This window comes from Pseudophryne corroboree, chromosome 11 (assembly GCF_028390025.1).
Source record: "Pseudophryne corroboree isolate aPseCor3 chromosome 11, aPseCor3.hap2, whole genome shotgun sequence".
In the NCBI taxonomy this organism is placed as follows: Eukaryota; Metazoa; Chordata; class Amphibia; order Anura; family Myobatrachidae; genus Pseudophryne; species Pseudophryne corroboree.
In genome coordinates, this window is record NC_086454.1 from 231,693,879 (window position 1) to 231,717,899 (window position 24,021).

A 24,021-nucleotide genomic window follows, 5' to 3' on the forward strand; every position below is an offset into this window, starting at 1 on the left:
GACTGTCGAATTGACCATAACCAGCCGGAATTCGACCATAATTGCATATACCCCATAGACGTATACTGCATACTCTCCACTCCTGAGATCAGGTCTGGCATAAAAGTCATTGCTTATTGTTTTATGAACTTTTATACAAAGTCCTGTTGTGGATGAAGTTTTATTGTGTGAAATGTGGATGAATTAAAAGACATCACTTTTAACTTACCACGGCTGAGGCAAAAGATACCTTTATATACATGCGGGAAAGAAATAAGATGTAAGTGTCATTACATTCTAAAGATACAAGCAGGTGATGCTGTGTTGATTGAAAGAAACCTTTGAGTGCATGCGAGATTGATATGTGATGTAAGTAGGAAAATTTGATTCTGAATACCTCAAGTAAGAAATAGAAATTGTATGAAGAAGTCTCTGTGTTATAGGCCCTACACACTGGCCGATTTTCAGAAAGATATGAACGATCTCGTTCATAAATGAACGAGAACTCGTTCATATCTTTCAGTGTGGAGACTCCAGCGATGAACGATGCGCGGCCCCGCGCTCGTTCATCGCTGGTCTCCCGTCGGCTGTGCATGCAGGCCAATATGGACGATCTCGTCCATATTTGCCTGCACTTCAATGCAGCCGCGTGACGGGGGGAGTGAAGAAACTTCACTCCCCCCGTCACTGCCCCCCCCGCCGCCAGGTCGCTCGTCGGCCGTATCGGCCGTCGGGCACCTCGGCGGCGCATCGTGATATGTGTAGGGCCCCTTAGTTGTGAAACATCAATTTATATGGGACTGGATTCAGACTAATATTCAGGCTGCGTGGGTTGAATATACAGACCTGAATATTTCAGGATACTTGAATGTTGTAATAGGGCTGAGTAATTTGTACTAGAGTTGTTATTATCATTATTATTATTATTAAGTTTCTTATATAGCGCAGCATATTCCGTAGCGCTTTACAATTAGAACAACAGTAATAGAACAAAACTGGGTAAAAAAAGACAGACATAGAGGTAAGAAGGCCCTGCTCGCAAGCTTACAATCTATAGTTCACCTCATAGCGCAGGTTTTTTATTGTTGAAATATTGTGTACCTTGCAAGGAATAGGTGTTGTTCCGTCATAATTTACCAGCTGCTGAAGAGGTGTTAAAGGGAGCGCTCGGTTAGAACCAAAAACTCTTTGTCCATTGAGATTCTCTCATTGGCTGTATGGAATATCACCTTAATATAAGTTAGTAAATCAAGCTACCTGCAAACACCACCTTGCTTCTGACTATGTAGCTAATTCTGTAGCCCTTGTGTAGCTAATTCTGGCTCAATGCCTTGTTCTCACTCCGTCTAGCCTACAATTCTTTAGCGTTATTTATAAACTGTGCTGTTTCTGACATATGTGTATTTGCTGTTGCAAAGTCCCATTAACTTGCATATAGCAATTAGGATAGAACATTGTAATTTGTCACAATTAGTCTTCTTCATAAATAATAGCACCAGTATGGATTGTCTTGGACAATTTTTCCATTGCTAAACAGAAAAATAGCAAGTCACAGTCTATGCTTGAACACATACTGTAAATGTCAATCAGTTCAGAATAAATGTCCCACTTTTTTATGGGGGGAGGAGTTCTGATCCACCTATATATCAATATTTATTTTAAAGTTTTGATCATCTAAATACAGATGTGTTGTCTCTAAAGGTCCATACACACTTAACGATATAATGAGCGACGTCGCTCATTTTCCCCCTCCTTGAGCGACGTCGCTCATTTTATCGTTAAGTGTGTATGCCGCCAGCGATGACCGATGCGCGGCCCCACGGGTCGGCAACGATCGTCGCTGTCGGTAGGGCATGCATGAAGGATGTGGACTGTCGTCCACGACCTTCATGCAGGGCTGGCAGGGGCGTGACGTCACTGAGCGATATGAGCGGTCATATCGCTCAGTGCGTACAGGCGGCCGCCGACCGGGCGGCCCGGGAGGGGGAGACGTTAGACGATGTCGCTCACAGAGCGACATCGTCTAATGTGTATGGGCCTTTACATCTTTGCCCTGTGTGCTACAAGTCGCATTACACATAACGCACGAGTGCTGTGTGACTTGGCAGCACTGGGCATCTTTTTGCTTTTTTTTCGAAAATGCATCTTATATTCTGTGTGTGACTGTGACTCTACCTGCATCCGAAATGCCACGATACAGTGTTTTCAATAGCGTAGCATAGCATGCTTGTGCGTCCTATTACATTACTTTGCATCTAAGACGCATAAGACTTTGTACAATACTGAAGAATATTGTGAGCTTTGAGCTGGTCAAAATTGACTAAAAAATTACTGGAAAATAATGTTATTGAGGTTCGTAATACTGTAGGAAAAAAAAACATGCCCAAATTACATCATTTTAGCTGTTTTTAGCATTTAAAAAAAAATACAGATCCAAAGCCAAAACCGAAACACAGGGTTGGCGCCAGGGCCGGTGCTAGGGTGTTTGGCGCCCCCCTGCAAACTAGAAATTTGCGCCCTCCCATACTTTACAAAGGGACAGCATACGTAACGCCCCCTGTAGTAGTGCCGCTTATACACAACGCCCCCTGTAGTAGTGCCGCTTACACATGTAATACCCCCTTGTACCAGTGACACTTATACAAGATGCAGTGATGCTTACACACGTAGCACCTCCTATACCAGTGACGCTTACACACGTAACGCCCCGTGTACTAGTGACACTTACACGTAACACCTCCTGTACCAGTGACGCTTACACATGTAATGCCTCCTGTACCAGTGACGCAAACACACATAACGCCCCCTGTACCACTGATGCTTACATACGTAACGCTCCCTGTACCAGTGACGCTTATACAAGACGCAGTCCCGAGTAGCTCTGCTCCTTATTACCGTGAAGTCTCGCCCTCTTTTAGGTCTGCACAGTGCACTGTGAGTCTGTGACAGGGGAGGGGGAGAGGAGGCTTGTAGCTGCCAGCGCCACTGCCTGTCATGGAGTGTGACAGTCGCAGCAGCCAGCAGCAGCAGGGGGGACAGGGGTGTGCAGCTCAGCACAGGGATAGTACCTCTCCTTCCTGGCACCTCCCTGCTCTGCATCCCTTTGCTGTAATTGGGAGCTGTGAAAAACAAAAATAAGGCATCTGCCACAAAATATATAAATAAAAATGCAATAAAAAAATGGAAAAAAAAGAAACCCACGAGATTTTCACAAAATAAGTCTCCAGACTCCGTGGAGGGGTAAATATCCAATCTTGATCCTGTGGTATACACCAGTTTATTTGCATCCCAGCATTAAATCCGAGATTACCTTAATCCCTGAAATTGGAGAAGGGAGTACAAATTTGGAATCTTTGGCACCTAGTTTTTCAGTATGTCCAGTAATGTGGTAATTAATTATATATTTGCTTGATTGAAGTCCTTTCCGTTCCACACCAATATAGGAGTGGAGGTGAAAGCCTGTGTGTTGTTCCTGATTGCGTGTGCCTCTCAAATTTTTAATCACCTTCTTGACACTGTCCTCTTCCTCTTACCTCTTCTCATAATGTGAAAAGTCATCAAAGAAGGAAGTGGTATGTTTGTAGCTAGCTGTGATTCAGAGAACTTGGCGAGGTTTTTCCAGGGAGACCACCTGTCGCTGAAATGATGAGTTTATTAAACTGTGCATGTCATGTTTAAACAACATAACGGTGGGTGGGAGGACCCAAGACAATTCCATCTTGCACCTCTTTTTTTCTTTGCATTATGTGCTCTTTGGGGCCTAGTTTTTAAACCTGCCATCCTGTCTGCCACTGCAGTGCCACTACTAGATGGGCCAGGTGTTTGTGCTGCCCACTTGTGTCGCTTAGCTTAGTCATCCAGCTACCTCGGTGCAACCTTTTGGCCCCAAAACAATATTGTGAGGTGTGAGGTGTTCAGAATAGACTGGAAATTAGTAGAAATTAATGTTATTGAGGTTAATAATACCGTAGGATCAAAATGACCCCCAAGTTCTGTTATTTTAGCTGTTTTTATGTGTTTTTCAAAACACATCCAGATCCAAATCCAAAACCCTAAAGGGTGATTTTGGCAAAACCAATCCAGATCCAAAACACAAGTGGAGATCCAGATTCAAAACAAAAACCCGAAAAGTGTCTGCCGCACATCTCTAGTCGGTACACAGCTTTAATAGATGCTACTAAGGGGTACATTTACTAAGCAGTGATAAGAGCGGAGAAGTAAGCCAGTGGAGAAGTTGCCCATGGCAACCAATCAGCACTGAAGTAACATCTATACTTTGCATACTATAAAATGATACAGAGCTGCTGATTGGTTGGCAGGTAAATTATATAGCAGTATTAAAAAACTATTTTGAAACCCAATGGTGACTGGAAGTACACCCATTTTCAGTGCCCATCACAGTCTTTGTAATCTTCTTGAAAGATAACATAAACTGCCACTATTTTCCCCAATATACCCAGCATTTACTGTACAATGCAGATTCCTGACATCTATCCAACCTATTTAACTACTGTATCACTGTTCCAGAGTATGTGTGCCTATCTATGGATAGCTGAACAAATTAATATGTGTGGCTATGTTTGGTATTCTAAGTATTACAAATTTGTGTGTGATATACCCAAATACAAGCCTATATGCTATTTTATTTAAAAATAAATGTAATACATCTCTTGTGAGATCTAACACCGCAAGAGAGGGAAATTAATGAAAGACAAGATTTACAGCCATCATATTGAAATATAAACCTAGCTGAAGTTATTAAGTGTGACGCAAATTGACAGGAGCAATTAAAGTGAGATTAAAGTGAGAGATAAAGCCGGAGTTATGTGTGCTACTCAGGGGCTTCTTGTAGTATAATAATAGCAGAGAAGAAGGAATCACTTCACATACCGCATGCCATAGATGCTGGCAATAAAACCACTTATCTGCAAAAGTCCAGTTTTTACAATATTTTGAAAATACAAATTGGAGCTATAAGGGTTAATAGATACTGCAGATGCTTGCTGACCAGAGTACTTAGTGCCCACCTGCTTGGAGGCAAGAGATCGAAGTGGGCAGACATCACACAATCTATTAGCATGGTGACTTCCAGTCCAACCACACTGGCGTCATAGCTGCCAAATTCTTCAGCTGCTGAGCAACTGCCCTTCAGCACTATTGAAGAGTAAGGTTCTTCCTGGATACTATTAAAATGCCTTATTATTGCACTATTCTGTTCAATGACTTTGGGCTGACAGTCAGGGTGGTCTAAATTCTGTCCTTCGTGGATGTCGCAAGTGGTGCAGCTTTAAATATCTCCACTTAGGAAAACACAGCACCAGTGATAACTAGGACACATGTAACTGGGTGCTGGCATGTTAAAAATAAAATTATTTCTTGAAGCAAAATTACCCAATAGTTGTGATATCCATAATTGATATTCTTTGGCCAAATTGCTCATGTGATGAATTAAAATGGACATGTACGCTAGAATAAAAAATGGAGACAAATTTATAATGTGGTATACACAGGAGCTTATATACTGCATATATAATAGATAGATAGATAGATAGATAGATAGATAGATATACAGATAGAAGTTTGCTGCCATTATTAAAGCTGCTATAGGTTGCTATAGGTTACTACACATTTTTACTTTTGAATGTTGGCTTAGACAGGGTGTTTTCTGAGAGTTTGAAGCTATTCTTAAAGCTCAAATTTTGATGGAGGAATAGACCATTTTCCAGAAAGGTGCAAATGGAGGATAGAGTCAGACTTCATTCATTCAAGTAAATCATACATCCCAACTCTCCCAATTTAGGGGGTAATTCAGACCTGATCGCTGCACTCAGTGTGTGCAGTCTCTGCGCAGCCAAGGACTTACTCCTCCAGTGCAATCACAACAGACTGATCGGGGCCGGAGCTGACATCCTCCCTGAAAACGCTAGGGAACGCCTGCATTTTTCAGGACACTCCCAGTAAATGGTCAGTTACCACCCACAAATGGCCTCCTCCTGTCAATCACCTTAAGAACGCCCGTGTGAATGAAATTTTCGCACCACTCTATCGCTAACCAGCGATGCCCATTATCGTTGGCTGTCGCGTGTGCGCATTGCAGTTCATACACATGCGCAGTTATGACCTGATCGCTCGCTGTGCAAAAATGCACAGCAGCGATCAGTTCTGAATCAAGCTCTTAGGATGGGCACTCCTGATTTAAGCAATATAGCCTGGCACCCCCATAAAGACAGCTTTGTAATGTGAGTCAGAAAGTCAGGAAGTAAGGCACATTGACTGTAGCTCTGCAAAGCAGAGTAATGGCGAAGGTGTGCCGCACAATACCACCTGAATGGGAGCTAAGGGTGTGAGGGGCACTCTGATGCTTCTCAAGCGCTAGCACGTCGCTACCTCCACGTGGCCATTCTTCCATCATGATATTACCATGCTACCTGTCCCCCAGTTCTGCCATTAAAAAGTTGAAAGATACTGTGTAATGAAATGGATCCTGCACAAGCTGGCTTCCACTTTTTTTTCTTTGAAGTAGGGATGGCCATTGGTGGGTTACCCATCGATGATCACTATCAATGGTACCATTTTTGGTTAACCTTGATGGTGTAAAACCATCACAGGGAACCATTGATGGTATCACCCACCGATGGTCACCTCTGCTCTGTTACTCACCGGGCAGAGGTAGGGATGGGGCTTTGCAGGTCCTGTTGGGTGGAGCTATGCTGTGTGTCCCAGTGCCAAGGAGAAACAAAAGAAAAACCATCAGGGGAATCACCAAAACCATCCATCATTGGTGGTCAATGATTGTTAACCATCGATGTTTATTGCATCAGGAGGCATGTAAATATAATTCCCTCTATATGAAATATACTTTGTACATCCAAATTGTCTGCTTATTGGTTATTTAAACTTTTCTTTGAGTATCTGAAACAGTCATGCTTTGTGAATTTCTCTCCATGACAATGTGGAATGGATACTAAGTAAGTATATTAGAATAACATGCACGTGTATAATTAAGGACATTTTCAAACAAGGCCTATTAGAGGTACTTGGCAGAAAGGCAATAGATAGGTTTTAATCCAGGCATATTAGAGCGAGCTCTTAAAGGAAGATCCAACTGGTACAAATGTGAACATGATAAGCTGGTATTGTATCATCTCCTCTTGGAGATAAAATGTCTCCTAATCTGCAAAGATAATCAGCCAAATGTTTACCTTAAGCTTGATTAAGGGAGACAATTACATTGTTAAGTTGTTCCCTGCAGAGTTTTAAGTACCCTTTATAGCGCAGTTCCATGAGCAGAATGAATTATCTTTTCATTATGTATTTGTAGTAATTGATCTACAGTTATTTCTATGTGTGAGACACAATTCAGCAGAGCTTGGTGTGGTTTGGCTTGTTATTTACATCTGACTAAGGTAAATGTGCTAATTTCCTAAGCTTTTATTAAACTTCCTAATAGAATTCACTGTTCCCTATGGCACATGATACATATGTACTTTATTTGCTGATGTTTTTGTGCGTTTCTTGCTAGAAGGATTCAGAATAGAATTAAACTGGCTGATTAAGAGCAGGGACTGTTATCAGGTAATTATAGTACTCAGTGGTCGGTGCTTGTCACAGTACATTCAATAAGAGTCATAACAAGAACTGCCCCTACCAGACTGTGTACAATAATTCACTGTATGTCCACAGCTCAACAATAGTACATAATTACTATTTTCTTGATATGATGTAAACATACAGAATTTTACAGATGCCCATTGGAAAAACAGCTCAAGATTTTGGAGAGGGAATATTGCAAACATAAAAACTATAGTGAAATGAAAGCAACCATAGCCACACATCCTCTACAAATAATATATATGGTTTGGGTGGAATGAGTCACGGACCTGGTGGTCATAAATTGTACTGCTTATTCTTATTTATCATTTTGGTATAAAGGGGGTCATTCCGAGTTGTTCGCTTGCTAGCAGATTTTAGCAGCATTGCACACGCTAGGCCGCCGCCCTCTGGGAGTGTATCTTAGCTTAGCAGAATTGCGATCGAAAGATTAGCAGAATTGCGAATAGAAAATTCTTGGCAGTTTCTGAGTAGCTCGAGACTTACTCCTACACTGCGATCAGCTTAGCCCGTTTCGTTCCTGGTTTGACATCACAAACACGCCCTGCGTTCGGCCAGCCACTCCCCCATTTCTCCAGACACTCCCGCGTTTTATCCTGGCACGCCTGCGTTTTTCCGCACACTCCCAGAAAACGGCCAGTTTCTGCCCAGAAACACCCACTTCCTGTCAATCACACTCCGATCACTTTAACGATGAAAATTCTTCATTCGGACGTGAGTAAATCTACTAAGTTTTGAGCTAAAATAATTTGCGCATGTGCACTGCGTACCATGCGCATGCGCATTTTCACCTTAATCGCTCCGTTGCAAAAATCTGCAACGAGCGAACAACTCAGAATAACCCCCAAATTCCTTAGCATTATTTCTTGACATGGGGAACACAGGCACTTGCAATTCTCTCCTAAACACTCCAGTGTATATATACTGATATTCTGCCATGCCTATATGCTGTATAATCACTTACAGTGACAGTGAGATGAAGCACAAGGGGATGAGGTCATATGACAGGTGCTCGGGATCCCGAGGGGTTACCATGACAACACCGGAATCCTGACCAATCACACTGATGCCAGACGGATTGCAGAAACACAGGGTCTATTCCCACTTGTGGGTGTTCATGACACCCATAGGGTGGGAATAGAACCTATGGCGAGCGCAGCGAGTCACCGATCCCACAGCACGGTAAGCGCAGGTCTCTGAGTTCAAGACGCAAAAATAGGGATAATTTAGATGATATCTTCCCAAGTGAAATTATAGATAATGAACCCCATATCAGTTGGGAATCTGACTTTCACAAATTAAATGTGCTGCTACGAAAACAAATTAGGACCACCTGGGACCTTACAACTTTGGAAAACTACATTAAAAACAAAATATCACCTAGAGGCCTCCCTCCAAGAATTTTCCCGGCATTCGACTTAGCGAGCGAGAATTTAAAGAAGGAATGGGAAAATACTCTCCTCAAATGTTCAAGTGATCTTATGAACATTTTAACTAAACATAATAACCTGATACTGGAAGAATGCGAGCATGATCTGGAAGACCTAGGTAAAAAATTAGAAACTTGGGAAAAGGATTTACAATTCCAGAAGTGCTTTGAACACAATAAACAAGAATTACAGGCATATGAACAATCCATCATCGATCGTAAACGAACCAAATACGTCAGGGATAAAAAGGACTTTGCCTCGGGAAAAGTCTTTAAATGGCAAAGGCCCACCTGGAAAAGAAATACAACTCAACATACAGGTGATTATTCATCCTCAGAGGCAGAAGCGTCTGGAACAGAAGATACTACTGATTACATACCCGACAAACATTTGGGTTCCAGAGGACAAGCAAGCAACAGCCAATACGATCCCTCCCCCTCTGCCTCTTCTTCTTCTTCTTCTTTTTTAGGGAACCCCCGGACAGGGAGGGCACGAGGAAGACAAAGAGGAGGAAGACGAGGAGGGGGCGGAAGAGGAAGAAGAGGTCAACAGCAATGGGATTTCTCACCCCCGCTGACCCGAAACACACAAAGGAGATGACAACTACCAGTTTACTGACTAAGGTGGAAAATGAGCAACAGGATAATAAACTCAAAATCATTAATCTTTCTGAACACATACTCACAGATGCACAAAAATCAATATTGAGTAAAGGCCTGACATTCTCTCCCACAGGACATTTTGAGAGGTTCAGATGGGAAAAGGACTTGAAACTATTTGGAAGGAAATTAATATTGACAAAACTCTATAGTGATAAAATATCTCCCATTACCACAAGGGGAGAAACCCCCGAAATAGAGGAATCCGCAACCTCAGACTTACAAGCAATGGAGGAAGAAGCACTGGCTGCACTATATGAATTAGAACAAGACCAATACGTGTCAAATCGTATGGACCACAGACCTCCTATCAGGCCTGCTATCAAGAAGAAGTCTACATATTTTCCACCTGAACAAATATGTCCAGAAGTTCAGGTATTCCAGAAACTGGTTGCAAAAGAATTTGATCTAATTCATACCAACAAGAAACATCTCCGCCACTCAAACATGACATATCAAGAAAGAAAGGCCATGAGGGAGATACAAACATGGCAGGATGTCATAATAAAGCCCTCGGACAAGGGAGGCAACATTGTGATTTGGCCTAAAACAGACTATATCAAAGAAGCACTACGACAACTGGAATCTACTGATTGTTATAAAAGGATACTTTTGAACCCCCTGGGTAACTATATGTTGGTCTACTCTAAGATTATTACTCAGGCTCGAGAACAAGGGTCAATTACGAGACAAGAATATGAATACCTACAAACTCAGAATCCGAAAATTCCTACATACTACATGTTGCCAAGAGTGCACAAAAATATTCTAAACCCACCTGGGAGACCGATAGTATCAGGTATAGGTGGACTAACTGAAAAGGCGAGCATTTTTTTGGACCTACACCTTAGACATCTTGTACTGGGTCTTCCTTCATATATACAAGACACAGCAGACATGCTTAGGAAACTTCATGACGTAAAATTGAAGGACAACCAATACCTAGTATCATTGGACGTAGAAGCATTATATACCTCTATTGGCCACACAGAAGGTATAGCAGCAGTTGAATATTTTCTACATGACGAAGGCTGGGAGGAATTTCATACTTTTTTGATCAAATTGCTGCACTTTGTACTGCATTATAATTTCTTCGTATTCAATGATAGATTTTACCTCCAAACGCAAGGTACTGCTATGGGGGCGGCCTGTGCACCTACTTATGCGAACATCTTTTTAGGATGGTGGGAGAGAGAATTCGTCTTCAAAGATACCAATGATGATTTTACATCTAACATCATCATGTGGACGAGATATATAGACGATATCTTTATGATATGGGAAGGGGACCTACAACTACTACATCAGTTCATAGAGCGTCTCAATGACAACAACCTTAATCTTCGTCTAACTCATAACATCAGCCAGACGGAGTTACCATTTTTGGACCTAATGATATACAAGGACTCAGAGGGAATGATCGCCACAAGTCTGTACTGAAAAACTACGGCGACTAATACCCTACTACATCAGACAAGTTCACATTTTCATCCCACCATAGAAAATATACCAAAAGGGGAATTCCTGCGTCTTCGCAGGAATTGCTCAGATGATCACAATTTTAAAAAACAGAGTACAGAGCTGGCCCAACGACTACGTGAAAGAGGATACAGTAATACCTCAATAAAAAAAGCCTCACGGAATGCACAAATTGTCCCCAGGGATGACATTATCTTCAAGAAAAAAGAGACGGCACAAAACACAAATATCATCAGATTTGTGGGCAATTATTGCCACGAATGGAGGGAGATAAGTGAAGCGATACAAAAACATTGGCATGTATTACATGCTGACTCAGACTTATCAGAAAAACTCGGTCCACGAGTTTCTATGAGTTGGCGGAGGTCCAGAAATTTAAAAGACCAACTGGTACAAAGTCATTTCCAAAGAATACCCACAAAGAAAACTATTACAACAGGAACATATCCCTGTGGGAAATGCAAAGCTTGCAGACACATTGAAACAGTGAAGGAAGTAAAAGATAAATACGGGACAGAATTCAAGATCAATGATTATATGAATTGTCTAACTGAAGGGGTCATTTACTGCATCAAATGTAGCTGTGACAAGAAATATGTGGGTATGACCACTCGCCCACTAAAACAACGTGTTTTAGAACACATTGGGACCATACGCAATGCCATCTCTGATAAAAGAAAAATGAAACCACTCACTATGGTAGCACGCCATTTCTACCAACATCATGATAATAGATGGGAGGACCTGAGGGTCTTCGGACTTGAAAAAATCAAACTCGGAATACGTGGTGGAAGTTTGACAGATATCCTATTGAAGAAAGAATGTGAGTGGATCTTCAAATTGGGCACAATCCACCCTTTTGGGATGAATGAAAATATAAACTATGGAGTTTTCTTAAATTAAAACAGTAATTCCACTGTCCTGAATGAATTTTTTCTGCCCCCTTCCCCCTAATCTTAATCCTTTTTTCATTTAGTACTTAACATGAAAAGTTTAAGTTTACTGAACAATATTGATAATAACCAGTAAATATTATATACCCCTATTCCCTAAGAATCAGATTTTAATATAACACTAGTGTTAGGCGCCGAGGGTCCGCCCGTCAGTGCGGCCCGGCGCCTAGCAACTAGGGACGCCGCAGGCAGACAGCCGCCGGCTCCCTAGCAACGCTAGACGCCGGGCGCACGGAGCCGCTCTGACCATAGCAACGGGGACGCCACTGTCGGACCGCGTTCCCCGTTGCTAGGTCTAATGAATCAGGTCAAATTGCATCCTGGCCGTGCAGCATGCAGCTGCACGGCATAATTAACATTACCCTGTCTGGATCCGGATTGGAGGGGTTCTAAATAAGAGCACTCTCAGGACTTCTCACAGACGCCGGTGTTAGCTTCCTGTTGCTGTGTCTGTTACAGAGAGTTTCCAGTCCTGCTCCATCCGGTTGTTCCTGTCCTCAGTGATCCAGTACTCGGAATTTGTCATCTTTCCTGGAGTCCTACCGAGCACCTTTAACATCCAGTGGTGTTCGTGAGTCGCGGCGTAGCCGTGTGTTGCGGCTTGACCGCTTACTATTTATTATTTAGTTTTATTGTGTTCCGGAGCTTTTGCGGAGGATTCCGCTCCCACTAGTCCACTCTGGTATCCAGCGGTGCTGGATAGGAGTAACGGATCAGTGGATCTTTGGTTGTCCTTTTACCTGGCGGTTTGTCCGCACATACTTTTGGTTAAGTTAGATAGCTTGTAACCCCTGGTCTGGTTGCTTAGTCAGAGGGCCCCTTGTTATCACCCTGTCTCGGATTTCCCTTTGTCTCCCATTAAGACCTGAGGGGGCATCGGGGTTGGGCAGACATAATCCGCCCTTCGAACGCGGCTGCCATGGGCTCAAGCAACCATAGTCTCGCAGGGGATTTCTGATAACACGGGCGAGACAACGGAGTTAGGGCGCCAGGGGTTACTAGGCTTTCCTGCTCCCGTAACCAGCATATCTTTCCAGTACTCAGACCTCTGCCATAAGATCTCATCTGGTCTGGAGTACGGGAATCATAACATTAACACCGGCCAGACTAAAATTTAAAATTAACAGGAGTTAATTTTTTCCCTTATTCAGTTGGGAGATTTTGTCAGCTTCATGAATCCCACCGGTGTTGGGCCAAATCCTGGCCAGCTTTTAGTTAGCCAGATCCAAGAGCTTACTCAGATGGTTCAGGATCTGTCCCTTCGGGTGAGGTCACAGGAAGATCTGTTACGGACTTCCCCGAGGGTCATTCCTGAACCAAAAATGCATCTGCCTGACCGTTTTTCTGGGGATAGAAAGCAGTTTTTTAATTTTAAAGAGTCTTGTAAACTGTATTTTCATTTAAGACCAGTATCCTCAGGTACGGAATCTCAGCGGGTAGGAATTATTATTTCTCTGCTACAGGGGGATCCTCAGACCTGGGCTTTTGGTTTAAAAACAGACGATCCAGCTTTATTGTCTGTAGACGCCTTTCTGGGGTCCTTAGGGCTTTTGTATGACGACCCTGATAGAGAGGCATCCGCCGAGAGTCAGTTGCGTGCTCTCATACAGGGTAGGAATCCCGCAGAGATTTATTGTACAGAGTTTCGCCGTTGGTCGAGCGACTGTGGATGGAATGACCCAGCCTTGCGCAGTCAGTTTCGCCTCGGCTTATCCGAGTCTATAAAAGACAGTCTCCTTCAGTATCCCGCTCCTGAGACTCTCGATAAACTCATGGAGCTCTCTATTAAGATTGATCGTCGTCTCAGAGAGCGGAGGGCTGAAAAAGGAGCATCTGTCGGGTCTACTCCTTGTGTTTTTTCCATTCCTGTGGACATAGAGGAGCCCATGCAGATAGGCCTCTCCAAACTGTCTCCAGAAGAAAGAACCAGAAGGCAAAATTCTGGTCTTTGTTTATACTGTGGGGGTAAGGGACATTTTGCCCGTAGTTGTCCGAACAAGTCGGGAAACGCCTCGACCAAGTGAGTTGTGAGGGAGTTCACTTTGGTCTACAGCTTATCTCCTCAAATAATTCACTGTTGGTTCCAGCTAAAGTTTCCTTTGGCAGCCTCTGTTCTTCGGTCTCGGCTTTTGTGGACAGTGGAGCTGCAGGGAACTTTATGGATTTAACATGGGCCAAGGCCTTAGGTATTCCTCAGTTAGCCTTGGGTAGGTGTATCACTATGCATGGTTTAGATGGGAGTCCCTTGTCCAATGGGGTTATTTCTCTCTGTACACCTTCTGTTCTACTTTCGGTAGGAGCTCTGCATTCTGAAAAGATTGAGTTTTTCCTTACCCATTGCCCAGCAGTTCCTGTGGTTCTGGGTCACCCTTGGCTGGCCTTTCATAATCCCATCATTGATTGGCAGTTGGGGGAGATCTTACAATGGGGTACCATCTGTAATAAGGAATGTATTACGCTTCCCATCAGAATTGCTGCTGTCATTCCCGCACCCATTCCTGTGGTATACCAGGATTTTGTTGATGTATTTTCCAAGGGCAATGCGGATATTCTGCCTCCCCATAGGCCTTATGATTGTTCTATTGAGTTAATTCCTGGTGCCACTTTGCCTAAGGGAAGGTTATATGCATTGTCCGGACCTGAAACTGTGGCCATGAATGAGTATGTTAAAGAAAGCCTAGGGAAAGGATTTATCAGGCCATCTAAATCCCCTTTAAGTGCAGGCTTCTTCTTCGTGGAGAAGAAGGATGGATCACTCAGACCTTGCATCGACTTTAGAGCCTTGAATAAAATCTCTGTAAAGAATACTTACCCTTTGCCGCTGATTTCTGTCCTCTTTGATCAGCTACGTTCGGCGGTGATTTTTTCTAAGATTGACCTGAGAGGAGCATATAACCTCATCAGAATCAAGTCAGGGGATGAGTGGAAAACGGCATTCAGTACTCAGTCAGGCCACTATGAGTATCTGGTTATGCCTTTCGGCCTGTCCAACGCTCCGGCAGTTTTCCAGGATCTCATTAACGATGTGCTCCGTGAATTTCTTGGAAAGTTCGTTGTAGTCTACTTAGACGATATTTTGATATATTCTGACTCTATAGAACAACATGTTACCCAGGTGCGTCAGGTTCTAAAAAAATTACGTGAAAATCACCTATATGCCAAGCTGGAGAAGTGTGAATTTCATGTCACGGAGGTATCCTTTTTAGGGTACATTATTTCCCCTCGGGGATTCTGTATGGAACCAAAGAAGCTCCAAGCCATCCTTAGTTGGGCGCAACCCACCAATTTAAAAGCAATTCAGCGCTTTTTAGGGTTTGCAAATTACTATAGAAGATTTATTCACTCTTTCTCTGACCTAGTTGCTCCCATTGTGGCACTGACTAAGAAGGGAGCAGATCCTACCAACTGGTCACGTGATGCGGAGTTATCTTTTCAGGCCTTGAAACAAGCCTTTGTCTCAGCCCCTGTCCTCAGACATCCCAACCCAGAATTGCCTTTCATTGTTGAGGTCGATGCCTCGGAGGTTGGAGTAGGGGCTATCCTGTCTCAGAAGGATCCGGATTCCCTAGAATTACATCCTTGTGCCTTCATGTCCAGGAAATTCTCATCTGCTGAATCCAACTACGATGTTGGTAACCGGGAATTACTGGCTATTAAATGGGCTTTTGAGGAGTGGAGGCATTGGCTTGAAGGAGCCACTCATACCATTTCAGTTTTGACTGATCACAAAAATCTTCAATACATTGAATCAGCCAAATGGCTTAATGCCCGGCAAGCTCGTTGGGCTTTATTTTTTACTCGTTTCAAGTTCATTATCACCTTCAGGCCAGGTTCCAAGAATACCAAGGCAGATGCCCTATCACGCAGTTTTCTTCCAGTTCAAGACAACAGTCCTGTTACTCCCATACTTCCGTCTTCAGTCATTCGGGCAGGCCTCACACAAGATTTATTTACCCAGTTGAAGCAGCTTCAACATCAAGCTCCTGGTAATACTCCTGCTGGTCGTCTTTATGTCCCCGAGTTTTTGAGAGCAACAGTTTTGACAGAGTTTCACGATAGCAAAGTTGCCGGGCATCCGGGGATCGCTAAGACTTTTGAATTAGTTTCCCGCTTGGTATGGTGGCCTGGTCTTTCCAAAGACATTAAGGAGTTTGTTTTTTCTTGTCAGGTCTGTGCACAGCATAAGGTTCCCCGTTCCTTGCCTATCGGTCAACTTATGCCCTTGAATGTTCCTCTTAGGCCATGGTCTCATATTTCCATGGATTTTGTGGTGGACCTCCCTCTGTCAGCCGGATGCCGAGTCATATGGGTGGTAGTGGACCGTTTTAGCAAAATGGCCCATTTTATTGCTCTTCCCCGATTGCCATCTGCCCAGGGATTGGCAGTCTTGTTCCTCCGCCATGTTTTCAGACTCCATGGGTTACCCACTGATATTGTTTCTGATCGGGGTCCACAATTCATTGCACAATTTTGGAAGTCTTTTTGTGCCTCATTGAAGATGAAATTATCTTTAACGTCTGGCTACCATCCCCAATCCAACGGGCAGACTGAGCGAGTCAATCAATCATTAAAACAATATTTGCGTTTGTACTCGGCCAAACTCCAAAATGACTGGTCTGAGTTTCTTCCGTTAGCAGAGTTTGCTTACAACAATGCCTGTCATTCCTCCACCAATGTATCTCCATTTTTTACAGTTTTTGGTTTTCACCCTAGAGCTAATTCCTTTTTTCAACATTCCTCTGTCTCCTCACTGACCTTGACCTCTCATCTCAAACTCATTTGGAGAAAAGTGCACCTGGCTCTCAGAAAAGCTGCATTTCGGGAGAAAAAATTTTCTGACAGGCTCCGGCGGCCGTGCACTTTCAAAGTTGGAGATAGAGTATGGTTGTCGACTCGCAACATTAAACTTCGACAAACCTCAGCCAGATTGGGTCCTAAATTTATTGGACCATTTCAAATTATCAAAAAAGTCAATCCAGTGGCTTTCCGGTTACGGTTACCAAAAACTTTACGGATCGGAAATACCTTCCATTGCTCCTTGTTAAAACCTTATGTTTCGTCCAGTAAATTTCCTCGCAAGATCTCTCAGGGGAAATCACCAATAGACGTACAGGGTCAGCAGGAGTTCTTAGTGGAGAAGGTTCTCGATTCCAAGTTGTCCCGGGGTCGGCTTTATTTTTTGGTGCATTGGAGAGGTTATGGTCCAGAGGAAAGGTCTTGGGTCCTGGATGAGGATCTCCATGCCCCGAGGCTCAAAAGGGCGTTTTTTCGAGAATTTCCTCAGAAGCCTGGCCTTAGGGGTTCCTTGACCCCTCCTCAAGGGGGGGGTACTGTTAGGCGCCGAGGGTCCGTCCGTCAGTGCGGCCCGGCGCCTAGCAACTAGGGACGCCGCAGGCAGACAGCCGCCGGCTCCCTAGCAACGCTAGATGCCGGGCGCACGGAGCCGCTCTGACCATAGCAACGGGGACGCCACTGTCGGACCGCGTTCCCCGTTGCTAGGTCTAATGAATCAGGTCAAATTGCATCCTGGCCGTGCAGCATGCAGCTGCACGGCATAATTAACATTACCCTGTCTGGATCCGGATTGGAGGGGTTCTAAATAAGAGCACTCTCAGGACTTCTCACAGACGCCGGTGTTAGCTTCCTGTTGCTGTGTCTGTTACAGAGAGTTTCCAGTCCTGCTCCATCCGGTTGTTCCTGTCCTCAGTGATCCAGTACTCGGAATTTGTCATCTTTCCTGGAGTCCTACCGAGCACCTTTAACATCCAGTGGTGTTCGTGAGTCGCGGCGTAGCCGTGTGTTGCGGCTTGACCGCTTACTATTTATTATTTAGTTTTATTGTGTTCCGGAGCTTTTGCGGAGGATTCCGCTCCCACTAGTCCACTCTGGTATCCAGCGGTGCTGGATAGGAGTAACGGATCAGTGGATCTTTGGTTGTCCTTTTCCCTGGCGGTTTGTCCGCACATACTTTTGGTTAAGTTAGATAGCTTGTAACCCCTGGTCTGGTTGCTTAGTCAGAGGGCCCCTTGTTATCACCCTGTCTCGGATTTCCCTTTGTCTCCCATTAAGACCTGAGGGGGCATCGGGGTTGGGCAGACATAATCCGCCCTTCGAACGCGGCTGCCATGGGCTCAAGCAACCATAGTCTCGCAGGGGATTTCTGATAACACGGGCGAGACAACGGAGTTAGGGCGCCAGGGGTTACTAGGCTTTCCTGCTCCCGTAACCAGCATATCTTTCCAGTACTCAGACCTCTGCCATAAGATCTCATCTGGTCTGGAGTACGGGAATCATAACAACTAGCACCAATAATAAATTTTCTCATGACACTAAAGGATATCTTAATAAGATAATAATCCTTATTATTTCATGAATTTAATTTACTCTATAACACTGCCACTAATTAAATAATTTTTATCGATCCATCTATTTATATATACATTATTAAAAATTTCTATATCAATCTATTTTTTTAATTATGACTATTTTTAATCATCCTATATACTCTATTGTCACTTCTAATCCATTACACTTAATGTCAAAGTCTGTATCACCAAATACACATCCAGTCTATCATAATTTTTGTTTTCTTTCTATATATATGTATATATATATATATATATTTCAGCACCATGGGCTCACAATCAACTGTTTCACAATTTTTTATATATATATATATATATATATATATACATATGCTTATCAATGTATGTGCATACACATGCCTTTTGTAGTAAAAAATAATAATTTCCATCACAATGCCCTCATAATGATTTTTTAATATTATATTCTAAACAATTGTCACAATCCATATACCATTACATAGACCCTTCATTTTATTTCACTACATTTTTATAAATTTCTTATTTTATTTATTCACTTTCATTATATTATTCTATTTATATCTATACTCACTTTTATTAATAAATTCATTTTCATTTTTACCTTTATTAGTCACTGTCACTTATTCGCTAACTAATTGTCTTTTAATTTTTCTAGCAATATCCTAATTTAATATTATTTCCCCTTAATAATGTATATATTTGCCCTTTTTCAGGCACAGGCACACTAAGTGTCATACATAGATTTACCTATATATATAACAATCTGCAACCTTATTACATTATATTATATCATCTCTTCATGTACCTGTATGTATATAGACAAAGGTATTTACATTCCATTTTAAGTGTTTTTCATAATCTATATCATCTCTATATCCCTATTTTTTGTATATATATATTTTTTGTAAATATATATTTTTTGTAAATATTTCCCTGAATTAATCTCACAAGCTCTTTTTTAAAATAACTATATGACTGTCTACTATGAAATGCTGAATGGTCCTTTAAACTGTCAATCATGACATATTATCCAATGGGAACCAGCAGGTCTGATATCGAATATGACAGGACCGTATATCTATCAATCACTTATTAAGAACCAATCAGCTAACAGCACTATCAATATAAGAATAAACAAGGGTTAGAACCCACTGACGCCCTGTGACCAAGCTACTTGCGAAACGTACGTCAGGAAGGAGACTACATCCTCACGGTCACGTGGTGCGCACACGTGACCGCAACGAGCCGTTCTCGGCAAAGTCCGTCGCCAAGGGAACCAGCCAAACAGGAAGCACAGTGCGGCCGGAGCTCGGCAGCAGGCAGAACGCGGGCAGACGCGGCCGGCACCTTCCTTATACCAGGATCTCCCCCAATATACAAGTAGGACTAGAATTGTATGAATGTACACCAGGTTTGGTATATACATATGTTTTTTTGCACCAGTGCATTTTCATTGCACGGACTGGTATTAACAATGGGGGTAATTCCAAGTTGATCGCAGCAGGAAAATTTTAAGCAGTTGGGCAAAACCATGTGCACTGCAGGGGAGGCAGATATAACATGTGCAGAGAGAGTTAGATTTGGGTGGGGTGTGTTCAATCTGCAATCTAATTTGCAGTGTAAAAATAAAGCAGCCAGTATTTACCCTGCACAGAAATAAAATAACCCACCCAAATCTAACTCTCTCTGCAAATTTTATATCTGCCACACCTGCAGTGCACATGGTTTTGCCCAACTGCTAAAAAATTTCCTGCTGCGATCAACTTGGAATTACCCCCAATATCTTACCCACATGGTGCATAGACTATTATACTACTGACAATCAATTATCACCAGCAAGGGAATTAATGCAAACCTGTTTGGGGTCTATATCTCTATCTAAAAAACGGACGTGGATACGTCTGCTATTTTTGGACCTTATCTAGCACATAAACGCCCTCTCTCTCTCTTTTTTACACTGTAGAAACCCATAATTATCTCAGTATTTCCTTATGACACGTATATATCATATAAAACACACTCTGTGTCAATTTATTATTATTTGTCTATTACCTGAGAATAATTTCTGGTTGGTCATGAGAGCTGAAGGTTTCATTGTTTATGTTTTCCTGCTTCTTTGATTTTCATAATTCAAAGTGTAATATCATACGTTCATCACTGTTTTGGAGACCAGATTTGGAGGTTTCCCTTTCCTGCACAGTTAAAATATTATTATGATCTAATGTTTCATTTTTATATACACGATAAACTATGCAGCTGAGAGGTTTATTCCTACTGATACTGCGACTAAACTAAGCCGTGAAAACCTAGATGGGTATTTAATCTTTTGTCATACCTTATCATTTTTGATAAAAATTTGATTTCCATATCAAATCAGCTGTACCGATACCTGTGGCTCATATAACAATGCAAATTGGCTCCCGTCTGTACCCAATTGTGGACACAGTGTGACAAGGGTGAGCATAAGGTCTGCGGTCATACCCCGCTGGAGATGCCCAATCTCATCTGATCTTGGAAGCCAAGCAGTGGAGGGCCGGGTTAAGTACTTGGATAGGAGACTACCAAGGAACACCCTGGTACTGCAAATATTTGCCACCCATCTGTCACCAATACAGAGCATTGCATTATATCTCGGTTATGACCTATGATTCTACTATCTGCTAGGATTAAAATTCCCATTTGGGATATATAGCAGCTTATAAATGATGGTCATATTTTCAATAAATGAGCAATTCATTATCACAGGTTGTCCTGCAGTTGGAGTGTGATTACTAACAAAACTATAGACATACCCACTTCGGCCTGAATTAGGCATTTGTACCTTACAATTCATATATTTCTCTTTATATTTTCGCAATGTCACCAATTAACAAACATCGGCACCCATTGAACTCCTCAATAATTAATTTTAATGAGAATGAATAAAATATTGTATTTTAGTTAGCTATTGTGACATTTAGTCGTACAACGTTATCTGTATACAGAGTGCTTCCCAACAAGAGTCTTCTTCTTTTTTCTTTTTTCCATGTTCTCAACATACAGAATTTTACAGATGCCCATTGGAAAAACAGCTCAAGATTTTGGAGAGGGAATATTGCAAACATAAAAACTATAGTGAAATGAAAGCAACCATAGCCACACATCCTCTACAAATAATATATATGGTTTGGGTGGAATGAGTCACGGACCTGGTGGTCATAAATTGTACTGCTTATTCTTATTTATCATTTTGGTATAAAGGGGGTCATTCCGAGTTGTTCGCTTGCTAGCAGATTTTAGCAGCATTGCACACGCTAGGCCGCCGCCCTCTGGGAGTGTATCTTAGCTTAGCAGAATTGCGATCGAAAGATTAGCAGAATTGCGAATAGAAAATTCTTGGCAGTTTCTGAGTAGCTCGAGACTTACTCCTACACTGCGATCAGCTTAGCCCGTTTCGTTCCTGGTTTGACATCACAAACACGCCCTGCGTTCGGCCAGCCACTCCCCCATTTCTCCAGACACTCCCGCGTTTTATCCTGGCACGCCTGCGTTTTTCCGCACACTCCCAGAAAACGGCCAGTTTCTGCCCAGAAACACCCACTTCCTGTCAATCACACTCCGATCACTTTAACGATGAAAATTCTTCATTCGGACGTGAGTAAATCTACTAAGTTTTGAGCTAAAATAATTTGCGCATGTGCACTGCGTACCATGCGCATGCGCATTTTCACCTTAATCGCTCCGTTGCAAAAATCTGCAACGAGCGAACAACTCAGAATAACCCCCAAATTCCTTAGCATTATTTCTTGACATGGGGAACACAGGCACTTGCAATTCTCTCCTAAACACTCCAGTGTATATATACTGATATTCTGCCATGCCTATATGCTGTATAATCACTTACAGTGACAGTGAGATGAAGCACAAGGGGATGAGGTCATATGACAGGTGCTCGGGATCCCGAGGGGTTACCATGACAACACCGGAATCCTGACCAATCACACTGATGCCAGACGGATTGCAGAAACACAGGGTCTATTCCCACTTGTGGGTGTTCATGACACCCATAGGGTGGGAATAGAACCTATGGCGAGCGCAGCGAGTCACCGATCCCACAGCACGGTAAGCGCAGCGAGTCCGCAAGGGTCTCTCTTGTGGTCAACCCTCCGCCGGCATTCTGCCAGGATCCTGTGGTCGGTATGCTGTCTGCCGGGATCCCAGGCGCTGGTAATTCGTTACCAATCCAGCACAAGTATGTATTCCCTTGCCTTGCCTGGGGTGTCATTGCATGAATTCTCCTGAAAATCAGGAGAAATGTCTTCAGTTACATGCAGCAACTAAAACGCAAATATGTGGTTAAGGGTAACAATGAGGTAGGTCATTAATAGGTCTATTTACTAAGCCTTAGATGGAGATAAAGTGCATGGAGATAAAGTACCAACCAATCGGCTCCTAACTGCCATGTCACACTATTTGTTTGAAAAATGACAGTTAGGAGCTGGTTGGCTGGCATTTATCTCCGTCCATTTTATCTCAATCCAAGGCTTAGTAAATAGACCCCTTATACTCCTTTTCCACCTACGAGCACGGGTAGCAGCCGGGGGCCTGACACGGGTGCAGCCCGGCTGCGAACAGTGCTCAGCCCCTTTCCCATCAGCAGTCACCAACCCGGCATATTGACGGGTTGGTGATGCAGCTAGTGGCGCGGCAGGGATGGCGTTGGGCAATCACATGATCTCCCAGCGCCGCCCTTCCATACAGTATAAACGGGAGCCGTGTCGCATTGACACGGCTCCCGTTTACACTACAACCCTACCCGGATCTTTCCCGTGTCCTACCCAGGTAGATACCCGGGTAGGATTCACGAGTCACTTGATCTGGGTTTTTGCGGAGGAGACCGTCTTCCACTTGCAAAAAACATGGGTAAATGCGCGCCCCCGTGCATTACCCGTGTTTTTTGAGCTAGTGGAAAAGGGGTATTAGGTTACTATTTCTGTGCAATCGAATTACCTCCTATCTTACAATTTGGCTAGTTAATGGCTGCATTATATTGGACAATGCATAGTTTCATACTTTGAAAAGAAAGAAAAGGGACGTCAAGAGGGCATAAGGGATTTAAACTTCATACTAAGGGCCTTATTCAGGTTTGTTAGCACTAGAGATGTGCAGCGGGCATTTTTCGGGTTTTGTGTTTTGGTTTTGGATTCGGTTCCGCGGTCGTGTTATGGATTCGGACGTGTTTTGGCAAACTCCTACCTTAAGAATTTTTGTCGGACTCGGGTGTGTTTTGGATGCGGGTGTTTTTTTTCAAAGACCCCTCAAAAACAGCTTAAATCATAGAATATGGGGGTAATTTTGATCCTATAGTATTATTAACCTCAATAACCATAATTTCCACTCATTTCCAGTCTATTCTGAATACCTCACACCTCACAATATTATTTTTAGTCCTAAAATTTGCACCAAGGTCGCTGGATGACTAAGCTAAGCGACCCAAGTGGGCGGTACAAACACCTGGCCCATCTAGGAGTGGCACTGCAGTGTCAGACAGGATGGCACTTAAAAAATAGTCCCCAAACAGCACATG

General features: G+C 42.9%; 1 pseudogene; it reads left to right on the forward strand.

Annotated features, from left to right (window-relative positions):
* Nucleotides 1-20,922: 20,922 nt before the first annotated feature.
* Nucleotides 20,923-21,043, forward strand: LOC134971234 (5S ribosomal RNA; annotated as a pseudogene).
* The last annotated feature ends 2,978 nt before the right edge of the window (nt 21,044-24,021 follow it).